At 42.0% G+C, this 10,998-nt stretch overlaps 1 non-coding gene across 1 annotated transcript; it reads left to right on the plus strand.

The window, feature by feature from the left end:
• The first annotated feature begins 5,739 nt into the window (after positions 1 to 5,739).
• Positions 5,740 to 5,812, plus strand: TRNAG-UCC. Its single transcript has one exon. It is a non-coding gene; the product is annotated as a tRNA-Gly (tRNA).
• Positions 5,813 to 10,998: the final 5,186 nt, after the last annotated feature.

The raw sequence follows: 10,998 nt of genomic DNA on the forward strand, positions 1-10,998 counted from the left end.
GAACCTTCTAGAGGTGTATGAAGACTTGATGTGTATTTTTCTTTAGTGTCTAGACCAGCACTGTTCAACAGAAATATAGTACACGTCCCACATGTAATTTTCTACTGGCCACATCTTTAAAAAGCAAAAGGAAACAGGTAAAAGTAATTTTAATAATATCCTTCTTTAAGCCAATATTATTGTTTTGACACGTAATTAGTGTAAAAAGTATTCACGAAATACTTGACGTTCTTTTTCCGTACTAAATCTTCTAAGGGCAGTGTATGCTTTGCACTCACACACCTCTCCGTTCGGACTGGCCAGTTCTTCAGCTGTCAGCCGCATCACATAGCTCGTGGCCACCTTGGACAGCGCAGGGCTAGAGCTTCTCCAACATTCTCACAAGATTCCCTGACCCTCACAGAGTAAAAAGGTTAAAACCTAATTAACTCCAGAAAGAACTGGACTCCACCCAGGCCACCTACTGAGAGGCCCAGAGGTCCATTTGTTTTATAATGAGTAAATATGCAGACCATCCTTTGTGAAATTTTTGCTGCATCTTTCTAACCACACCACTGATGTCCATGACCGTTTTCTGTTGCTTCCTTGACCAGTTGTTTTTTAAAAAGTCACACAAAGCATGTTGATTTGGTGCTGAGACAAAATTTTATCCTTCACTTCCACCCTTGGACTGATGTGTGGCACTCAGGATCCAAAGAGAAATCCAGACTCTAGTCATCCAACTTTACCTCAACCCCTGGTCCGCCTTCTTCCTGATTGGCAGAAGGTCTTTTCCTGGTCCCAGGACCCCACAGTCCCACCACTATAGCTAAAATGCCTGGATTTGGGAGGAAAAAATGGGAAGGTACATATTGATTCCAAATACAAGACTTTGTGTGTAGCCTTCTCAATAGAGAAGAAGTCTTTGGGGCTTGTGACCGTCTGGTGCCAAGTTGGTGAATTATGACCACCTGCAACTCAGAAGCCATATCTCAACTTGGAAGTAAGCATTCCCCTTAGACCCCAAGGCTGTGGGCAAGAAAAGGAGCATCTCCATTCCCTCAGAATAACTGAGAGTCCCCCCTAGGAATTGCTGCGTCCTATGTGGCCAGTCCCTTTGGGAAGAACTGAGCCCTGATCACGAATAGAGCATAGGAATATTGATTTCATCTCTAGGGTTTGGTCACTCCTAGAATGTCAACTCCATCATCTAGGCAGGGAGTGGTGAAGAGTTTGGAGAAGGTAGAAAGTTAGAAGTAGCAAAGGCACCTACCTTTTCTGACATCACTTAGTAATGATCACGACCATGGTGTCAAACCTTTGTCCAAAGAGGGTTTTTTTGTTTGTTTGTTTTGTTTTGTTTCGAGCATTTTCCTCATTCTGATGGAAACATCCTGGATGTTCCTGGGTCTGGATTCGGTCATATCAAACCATGGTACCCAGTGGCTAGTAGAGTTAGTGCGCTGACATCCCTGAAGCTGCCATCCTTTCAGAACCAAAAACGATGACAGACAGCCTATCTTGGGACTCTTTTATTTGCAGCACGTTCATCACGTTTAGATGAAAATTCTTGCAGAGGATAAAAAATAAATGGCATTTAATTGTCCACTGAATGCATCACCTTGACCAAAAACAAAGAAACCTCATTAAATCAAAACCCTTTCAGAAAACCTGAGATAGAGTCACAGCCTCTGAGGTGGGGAGGACCCAGCCCTCACCCGTGATACTAGATAGAGCCCCTGAGTCCACTTCTGGTAGCGTTTTTTTAATAGACTCCCACTTAGATTTCTTGCCCTTTTTTGTCTGGGTGTGTCTCTATCTCTGGATCTCTCTGACTGCCTGTCTCTTTGTACACACACCCACACACACATCCTTTTCCCATCTTTCAGGACAAAAAAAAAAAAAACCTTCGCGGCTCTGGATCTACAGGGTTGTCACTGTTTTGATTATCATTGTTCCTGTTGGCGATTTTTAATGTGTGGCAGTATCTGTCTTTTCACTTCTGATGTGGAAAACCAGTTGACTATAAAGGCAAATTAACTTCCTCTGTAATGGGGTTTGCCTCATTTTCACTTCTCATATCACTAATTTTATCACAAATCTAGCTATTGCATTTTTTTTTTTTTAAAGGGTTCCTTGCCAGAAAAGTCTCTGAGGTAAATAATGGCAAGGTAACAATTCCAGAATGCTGTCTAATCTCTTATCTTCCACCTCTAGCATTTGTGACCTTCTGAGTTCACCACAGGCCCTCCCACCACAGGGTTAGGATCTCTTGGAAAAACATGTGGGCTGTACCGTATCCGGTGTCCACTCCTGCTTCTTAGCGTCTTGGCACGAGAGTTTGCTCTTTGTAAGTGATCTGAGAGGCCACTTCTTCCTTAAGACTGAAAAAGAGGCCAAAAAAAAAAAAAACCCATTCCCCTAAAGTGACAGACACACAGATTCTTGTGCAGTGAGTGCCCTGCAGTCACAGAAGTCCCTCCTCTGTGCTATTTGCATGGCCGGGACTGAAAAGTACATTTGATGATGGCAATTAAAAGGTGGTGGGGATACTTACCCGCAGGTAGTCAGAAAAGAGGATGGAAGAGCATGAACATGGATGTTCTTCCCGAATCCACGAGCATCCCCTAGCTTTAGAGATGACCTGTTTGGGGGAACGTGTACGTCTTAAGGAGTTTAGCGCTCTCCTGATGGCAAAGAAGGTTGGGATTACCTGAAAAATAAATTAATTCTGAGAAGCAGGTGTGAGTTTCTCATCACTTACCTCTTCCCTTTCCCTGATCCCCTCCCCATCTCACAACTCTAGGACCTTTGTAATGGGAACAATAATTTATAAAGACCCACAGATCAATAGATCAGTAGCCATGCTCTCCCCTTTGAGCCTTTCGATGGCACTAAATTAACCATCCCAAAACTCAAGCAGTGATTCCAGATCCTGGATGTAGACCCTTAATTATCAAGCCCTGTAATTGCAAAACCTGCTCATTCTACAAAGAAGCTGCTGAGGTCCTTCACATCTCTCTTTACAAACTCTGAATGTTGCCTGCCTTGCATGCTTCATGATCAAGTGGCTTCTTCAGGAACCTCCATGATCAAAGACCTTCTCATCCTTGTGCTACTGTTAACATTTGTGCTTACTACCGAGCTATTCTCTCTCTGGCCACCTGATAAATGTTTGTTAAGGATAATAATAAGGCAAGAATATACATCGCTTCAGAGGTTCTGCCGGTCTGAACAGAGGGAGAAAAATCTGTGGAGAAGGTAGCTCAACCTGAGTTACCTAAAGTCATTGCTTGATAGAAGGCCTGTGGTCTTGTCATCCTTACTGAAGTGAAGGGCTTGGAGAAGCAGGAAAAACGTGGGGACCGTGTGTACTCTATAAACCAAAGACCAATCGCCATCCAAATGGACACACATGTTTCTTCCAGGGACGAGTTTAATTTTCTCACAATGTGCTCAAAAATAAAAGTGAAGGTGGTTTGCTTGGTCGAATGAAACTCTGAGATGGGGTTTTCTCTTGCAGGCTTGTGATTGACCTTACTAAATCCAGAAATATAAAAAAATATATCATGGCCTTAGTACCGCACCATCTTGAAAGTCTAGTGCTTAGTCCCCTTTTCCCTCAAAAGTTTCAGACAAGTCGAGCGCTTTATTGAACTCAGAATATTGTTCTCTTTGAGAATGTGAAGATTTTAAATAGCCAAAGAATTTTCATGTATAAGAGCTCACTAATTACAGCATATCCTGCTCTTTTGAAGAAAATACCAAACTATTGCCTGTAGTAATAGATAGTGGAGCAATGGAAGAAGGACTATTAACAAAAGGACTTTTCAGCTTGTGTTTGTGTTGGCGGCTATGGTACTTAGTGTTAAGTGGGATGTTATTGCAAAGGGGCAGGGTGCCCTCTGCTGGAATTCTCGCCATTATTCTTTCAGCCAGCTAATTTGACTAGGGTCACCATTTCCTCAACAACTAGTAGTGATTTGCCTTTCATCGTACAGTTTCCTCAGTAGTTGAGAATTTGGTCCACATTTGTCAAAAGAGGAAGGAATGTCACAAACTGAGAAGTTGGAGGAGGATCCCATGGAAGATCTGTCAGCAGCCCCTTCCTTCTGCAGAATGCTGAAAGAGTATTGTTTGCTCTGTTTGCAAAGAAGATGCCTCTGGCTGGAATGTTTGTGCAGAGTTATAAGGCAAGGGCCTAATTGTTTTGTAACGTTATCTCAACTTTTTTCTTGTCAGATTGCAAAGGAAGATCAATAAACAGACTTCTTTCATATGAATGTAAATGGTGTGAAATACTCACGTGTTTTGTACATGTACATAATAATATATTTACTTCCTGCTTTCACATTAGTAATCTGAAATGGTTGTACCATTTTATAATTAGAAAGAGATGTAGGGTTGGGGGAGGGAAGGGAGGGTTGTTATTTTTATAGTGGGATGTCCCTTATATTTAGAAAATGAAGTAATTTTGTACTTGTGAAAAGTTACATTCCATTCATTTCCTGAAAAACTAATGGGTGTTGTTCTTTAAAATGTTCATGAGCTGGGAGTGGGATTATTCTAGTTTCCAGGGGAGCCTCCCAAGCAGTATATATGTGACACTGACTTTGTGGACTGCAGATCATGACCAGAGCATGACCAGCTCACTAATGTGAAACAAAAAAAACAAAAAAAAACAACTTATTTAAACCTCTTTGTATAGAGCATATTATTATTTCCACTGGGGGAAAAAAAAATGTCTCCTACAAAGAATGAATCTTCCATTCAAAAATAGTCCAGACATGGCATCATAAATCAATCTCTAGTCCCTCCCTACTAGCAACAAAAAAAAAATCCAGTGGATTTATTTTTCCACTCCTGAACACAAATTATGTGCTTTCGTTGTAAAACGAATGATGTCACCGGTAGAATTTTACTTAGCATCCCCTCGAGGTCTTTCTGGCCAGTCTGCAACACCCACACATAATGATCCCTGACCCATCCTCTCCATATTCAGATGAGACTGAGCTTCCTTGATTTTTTTGCCACATGACTCAAAATCACCGAAGTTATTCCTCATGGCATTTGCATGAGTAACTTTTTATTGGACTTTGGTTAGCTCTTAATTGCTAAAAAATTTAGTAGTGAATTATGTAGCTGTTTTACCCAAACATCATCTTCTATACAAAGTCACAGGCATATTTAAATGATTAGTTAAGGCAGTGTACTTATTAGTTTTGTTTTGTTTTCTGTATAAATCTCTTTCTCTTTCCCTCTTCCCCACCTCAGGCACCTACCTTACTCCTTCTAAAGCACTTTATATATCTCTTGAAATACACGGAAGTTTTAAAAAACTGTCTTTAAAGGGATTTGTCTTCTATTAGGAGACATGACTTTTATCGTGCTTTATTGTATTCTCTTTGTGCTTGGAAAGCATAAGCCGTTTGTCTCATGTGGGCTAGTGATGAAATATTAAGGATAATAATTGGAAACATTCAATCATACAACATGGGTATTTTTGTTATATAGAAGACTATCGTGTAAATAAGTGCAATCGTGTTCTTATGTACTGGTTCAAAAAAAATGCAACTATGAAGATTTGAAAAGGATTGTGAATTCCAGGAAATTTCATTGCAGAATTTCGTTTGGTTTTGTTTTTTAATAAATTGGAACCAGATGTATGTGTTTGTGTCATCCATATTTCCTAACTGTATTGCCTCATCTGGAGTTCTAGAGGTGGCACTGTGGATTATAAAACATTGATATTTAGGGACTTCCCTGGTGGTCCAGGGGTTAAGACTCTGCACTTCCACTGCAGGGGGCACAGGTTCGATCCCTGGCCAGGGAACTAAGATCCTGCATGCTGCACGGTACAGCCAAAAAAAAAAAAAAAAAATCGGTATTTATTGTCAAATCATGATTATGTTAAAAGAGCGAGAGATTTTTAATAACTTCTTTATTTCTCTCAGGTAAGTCAAATGACAGGTACCAAGACCTCTGCTTAGGTCTGTCCCCCTAAGTGAAGTAATTAAAAGATTTTGAGCAACTCAGCAGAATGGCTGCTGAATTCACTTGAAGTGCTCTTGGGTAGGAACTGAGCCCTTGATCTGAGCCATCGTGGGCAGGTCACCCTAAGGAGGGTTTACACCGTGGAGCCCACCAGATGGGCTGGGGCAGCCAGGTCCTTCTTTATATTTACATGTCCACCTCTAAAGGATTTTAAATAGCAATTCCTTCACATTAGCAAGAAAATGCTACAAAAATTAAAAGATGGGAAATGCCAACCTGGGAAGGTAGGAAGGAAGATGAAAAGAAGAGAGGTGCCCCTATTCACTATTATTACCCACTTCAAACTGGCAGGTCCTGGTGCGGCTTAGAGCCTCTGGGTCTCGCCCATCCAAGGTGCTAGCGCATCCCCTGGAGGAGCAGGCGGGATGGGGCATGCCAAGTGCACTTTGGCCTATGAACGAAGCCTTCCCCTGGCCGGGCACACCTCCAGGGGCTGTGGATGGCACACTATGTGCTGGCAAAAGCCAAGCCGTGTTGAGTGCCCTGGCCTCCCAGAGCTTCTTCCTGCCCAGGTGAGGAATGTGGATGGCTGCAAAGCGTCACATGGGCTTGGCCCCCAGGCCAGTCCATGCTTAATTCCTAGGTCAGAAGATATTCTAAGGGGATCATTGGTAACGATAATGATTGTGCCACATTACGAGGCCTTTAAATTTTGTTTATGCTTCCATGGTCTCAACTTCTATCTGCCCAGACAACTGTTGTCACCAGTGATGCTGCCATCTGGGGTAGGAAGCTATTACCAGGATCTAGAAACTATCCCTCTTGACTCCTTCCTCCACAATCCTTCCTCCAGACCAGGGACTCCAAACTGGGAAATGTGTTCAGGGGGACACATTCCAGGATATGTCAGAAACTTCAGCTGCAGAGTCCCAAGGTCAACTCAGCTAGAATAAGGCTTTGTACAATACATACCAGCTATTAAAAAACTTCCAAGCAGGTCCACTAAGTCACCACTTTTCCTGAGCTGAGTGATGACAGAATCCTCCCTCTTTCATATTTTTCAACACTACACTGGACGAGACCGCTTGCATGGAACATGGAAGTTTCAAGCTAGAATAAAGCTGCTGGACCTTGTTTCCCACTTCAGACCATTGTCCCTGCTCCAACTTTTACAGGAAAAAGTCTGCGTGCACACCCTGCACCGCCAGCCTGGTGCCTGCTTCCCCCGGAGCAGAGATGGCCCGGGAGACAGGTCACCAGGGGCCCTCAGAGTCACATGTGCAGCAGGGAACAGGCGGACCACATTGCTTCTTTACCATTCATTCAGGAGTGGAGGCCCTGCCCTCCTAGACACTCCACTTGTGGGCTTTTGAGAAGCCATGCAGCATACCCGTCCTTTTGAGAATGGAAAATGTAAAACTGCCCAGCACTGTGTATGTAATAAGACAGCTGGCCAGCTTGAGCACCCAATTCTTAGTCTATTAATGCCTATGTTTGGGGTAATAGGAGCTAAACCACTATTCAAAGAGAACAAAAATGTTCTTTTGTAAATCTCATAATCCCTTCTAAACCAATGTCAGTACCCCGCTCATCTCCTTGCCTTGGTTGAATGGTACATTGTACCAGATTGGGGAAAAGGGGCTGATGGGGGAGGAGGTGGGTTATTCCTGCTCTGTGATAATTATTATACACAGAAGAGTGAGGGTACCAACTGATGAGAAATTCAGTGACTGAGAGGAGGTTTCATTATTTCTGAGATGTTTTAGAATAATGATTCCATCATCCTCTGTGATCCAACAACAGAAATTAGTTTGCACGTTATTTCATCCCACTCATTGGTAGGGTCCTCCCTCAGATCTCACGGTGACTCTGTTCTTGGCTGTAAGAACAAGGGACAGTGAGCTTTTGGCTGTGCCATCAAAGACCAAGGGAGCCCTCTGCTTCCCGTGCTTAGCTGTCCCTTCATCGAGGCATGGCACAGGTAGGATGCCACCAAAGTCTCCAACTGGGGGAACCTGTATTTGCTGGCACCCTAGAAGGTAACAATCAAACTCCCCAAAGCCCTCAGACCTTTCTGTTGTGGAAGACGTTCCTGCCCTGTCCCCATGGGAACATCCAGAGGTCTGATCATAGTCATGACGCATCCCCCCCAAAACTAGGCTCCCTCTCTGTGCCTCCTTCTAAAGTTCCTGCCTTCTTTGTTCTTAAGGATCATTTACTAAATAGTCAGGGGAGAAACCAGAGCCAGTTTTCATTGGCGGGCATAGTCCTTGGTTGCTATGAGAGCTGTATACACAACACAGCTGTCGTTGGTATTGTAGATCTAATGGGAGCCAAGGGTCTCAAATCTCGAAGAAAAATAATAATAATTCAGAGCTTTGGAATAACTTCAATATCTATAAATAAATATGAGTGCAGGGAAGTCAATTACAGAATGTAAGAACACAGTAGAGTTAGACCTGGAATAAGATTGGGTCCAGACCTGATGTTAAACCAGCAAAACCCCTGTCCATCTAATAACAGACAGTGCCTCCCAAAAGATAAAGTTAGAAGTGGGTCCATTTGCCTCGTATCACTTTCTTTTTCTCTCTCTTTTATTCTCTGTATTTGAAACGAGGAGGAGGAAAAAGGGAGGACATTATTCAGGGCCAGAGTTAGGGCTGGAACTTGGGTTTCCCGACCCCCTTGCCAGAGATCCTGGGGCTGCACTGCACTGCTTCCATAAATGGAAGCATCTCCAGACAGCTCAAAAATCTCCGGAATGGAAAGCTAGAAAAGCTGAAAGTTGGATTTTATTAGATTGATAGGAAGATTGTTGTATAGTCAGGAAACACTCCCTGAACAGGAACAATTCTAGTCTGGAAACAGAAATAGGATGGATGCGACCACGGTCTCCAAGCAGGGATACGTGTGAACACATACACACCATCCACAAGGTGGGTCCCAGTGCACACTGCCTACTTTAGCCGTGTGAGAAAGCTCCTTGCCTTAAGATCCCAATGTGAGTTGTTAGTCTCTGTGCTCACTCCTTCAAAATAAAATTAGTTATGATGTTGTGCTTTCCAAAGCTGCTCACTGTCAACAGCCTGCCCTTCTCCTAGCGCCTGCTATGACACTGAGACTTACTTGACGGAAGGTATAGGGTGGGCTTCTTTTTCATATATTATGGGGAACCAGATGTCCAGAGAAACCCCAAACTATAGAACATTTAAAACATTGGACAAAATATTTTAAAATCTTCTTTAAGATGAGTAGCTAAATTGGTGGGAAAGTAAGAAAATTTCTTGGAAGCCAGAGCGATAAGAAAGTACTACCTATCCAGAGTGGGAAAATGAACACCATTCGTAGAGTTTTCCCTGGGTGTATATGCCGATCGCTGAAGGTCTAGGGATCCACAAATTTTTTCTGTCAAGGGCCAGGTAAATATTTTACACTTTGTGAGCCATATATGATTTCTGTCACTTTCTTTCATTGTTGTCGTTGTTTTTAAACAACGTTTTAAATGTAAAAACTGTCCTTAGCTCAAGGGCTGCACAAAATTAGGCCACAGGAAGGGTTTGTGCTTCTGCAGGGGACAGGGACAAAGTCCAGGGTCAGAATCAGAGACCCCAGCCCCCAAAGCAGCACCCACAGTTGCAAATAAACTAGAAAAAACCTCAGTGGGTAAACTAGAAAACACACGTCTGCTGGAAGGAGTAGGGACAGATGTTTATCAGTGGTGGCCTTGCTTCTAGATAAAGAGGGAAACGCTAAAGTACCCTTCCCCCCACCCCACTTCTCATCCCAGATGCCTAAACCACGGACAACCCTTCTCATGCACTCTGGACCGGAATCCAGCCACCCGTGTGATCTGAGTACCTAAGGCACAGATTTACAGCGGGCCCAGACTGTTTTCTGTTTGTATATAATTCGTTTATATTATTTTTTAGATTACAAATATAAGTGATATTTGTCTTCTGTCTGACTTCTTTCACTAAGCATAATATTCTCTAGGTCTGTCCACATTGCTGCAAATGGCAATATTTCATTCTTTTTTATGGCTGAGTAATATTCCATTATATATCTATATCTATATATCTTATATATATATATATATATATATATCTCACATTTTCTTTATCCATTTATCTGTTGATAGACACTTGGGTTGTTTCCATGTCTTGGCTATTGTAAATAGTGCTGCTATGAACATTGCAATACATGTATTTTTCAAATTAGTGTTTTAATTTTTTCTGGATATATATATATAAATAAATGTATATACAAACAAAAACAGACTCACAAATGTAGAAACAAACTCTTGGTTACCAAAGGGGGGAGGGAAGGCAAGGAGGGACAAATTAGGAGTATGGGATTAACAAGCAAACTACTACTATAAAACTGTTATACATAAAATAGATACTAGATACAAAACTACTATATGTAAAATAGATAAGCAACAAGGGTGTATTGTATAGCACAGGGAATTATACCCATTATCTTATAATAACCCATAGTGGAATACAGTCTGCAAAAATATGGAATCACTATGTGTACACCTGAAACTAACACAATATTGTAAATCAACTATACTTCAATTTAAAATAATAATAATAAAATTAAAATAAAATAATTGGGCCCAGACTGATAGTTGCCCTAAATGTTTGGTAGAATCAAACTCATATCCTCCCTGGAGGAATACTCTTAAACCCAGGCTGCAAATAATCCTTACAAACCAAGTTCCAAAGGAATATGAACTCATAATCAAAAATCTCAAAAACCATGAGGACTCAAGCCGCAGTGAGGCAGAGTCCAAAGTCAGACTCAGAAAGGTTGACAAGATAGGAAGTATCAGGAAAAGCATACAAAATGTGTGTATAAAGGGCCCTCTGGGTGATTCTAATGGGGCCCTAAAGTTTGAAAACCACCATCCTAGTTGTTTCAGGGCCCAACAGCAGAGCATCCAAAAATAAAGTGGGAAGAGGGAGGACAGGTGAACTCATTACTCAGTTGGGCTGCTTTGATCTTAGGATGATGGATTTGGAG

This window comes from Phocoena sinus, chromosome 5, assembly GCF_008692025.1.
Source record: "Phocoena sinus isolate mPhoSin1 chromosome 5, mPhoSin1.pri, whole genome shotgun sequence".
NCBI lineage: Eukaryota > Metazoa > Chordata > Mammalia > Artiodactyla > Phocoenidae > Phocoena > Phocoena sinus.